Here is a 1,214-nt window from a genome sequence, read left to right on the forward strand (position 1 = left end):
GATTGCACCACTGCACTCCAGCCTGGGCAACAGAGCGAGACTCCATCTCAAACCACCACCACCACCACCACCACCTCCACCTCCACCACCACCTCCCAATGGCTTTCCCTTGCAAGTAGAATTTGAATAACAACCAAACTCCTCTCCGTGGGCGGGAGTCCCCTGCCCGCACCCCTGCCCACCTCTCTGCCCTCACCTCCTACCCTCACCTCCTGCCCCAAACCCCTTCTCTCTGCATTGGCAGCACCCCAAGTGCATTTCTCCATTTCTCCCTCGAGGTGGTCCTGGCTGCTGTTCTCTGCAGAAACTTTTCCTCTTGGCTCTCTTCCTGTCATCCGTTTCAAAGTTCCCCTTTCAAGAACCTACAGATGGAGAGAGAGAGTTAAAAGACCCCTCAGCCAATCCGAATTCACGGATCTGATTTGCATCCTGATTCAAACTGTGAAAAACCCCAAACCACAACCAGCCACAGAATCAGCCACTGATCATATTGAATGTGATGATTTGAAATGTGAACAATTACCATACACTAGATGATATAAAAAAAATATTTTTAGATGTGGTCATAGCATGGTGATTACATTTTTTTAAAAATTAGCCTCAGTGAGGTATAATTTACATAAAATAAAATTAGCCCACTTTAAGTATAGAATTCAATGTGTTTGAACAAATGTATGTACAGTCATGAAACCATATGGTTACATATAAAAAAAGGAGTTCTTAGGCCAGATGCAGTGGCTCACGCCTATAATCCCAGCAGTTTGGGAGGCTGGGGCAGGAGGATCCCTTGAGCCCAGGAGTTTGAGACCAGCCCCAGTGACATAGTGAGACCCTATCTCTACAAAAAAGTACAAAAATCAGCTGGATGTGGTTGTGTTCGCCTCTAGTCCCACCTACTCAGGAGGCTGAGGTGGGAGGACTGCTTGAGCCTGAGAGGTCAAGGCTGTAGAGAGCTGTGATTCCAGCACCGCACTCCTGTCTGGGTGACGGAGTGAGACCTTGTCTCAAAAACGCAAGTTCTTTACCTCTGGAGATACATGCTGAAATATTTACAGGTGAAATAACATAAAATAGGCCGGGCGCGGTGGCTCAAGCCTGTAATCCCAGCATTTTGGGAGGTCGAGGCGGGCAGATCACGAGGTCAGGAGATCGAGACCATCCCGGCTAACACAGTGAAACCCCATCTGTACTAAAAAATACAAAAAAAACTAGCC

The 1,214-nt window shown here is 47.5% G+C and overlaps 1 protein-coding gene across 3 annotated transcripts in view; it reads left to right on the plus strand.

Moving 5' to 3' along the window:
• SDSL (serine dehydratase-like) overlaps positions 1-1,214 on the plus strand; it is a 35,659-nt gene that overhangs the window by 3,724 nt on the left and 30,721 nt on the right. The gene's annotated exons all lie outside the window — the stretch shown is intronic.

This window comes from Colobus angolensis, unplaced genomic scaffold (genome assembly GCF_000951035.1).
Source record: "Colobus angolensis palliatus isolate OR3802 unplaced genomic scaffold, Cang.pa_1.0 Scaffold79, whole genome shotgun sequence".
NCBI classification, from domain to species: domain Eukaryota; kingdom Metazoa; phylum Chordata; class Mammalia; order Primates; family Cercopithecidae; genus Colobus; species Colobus angolensis.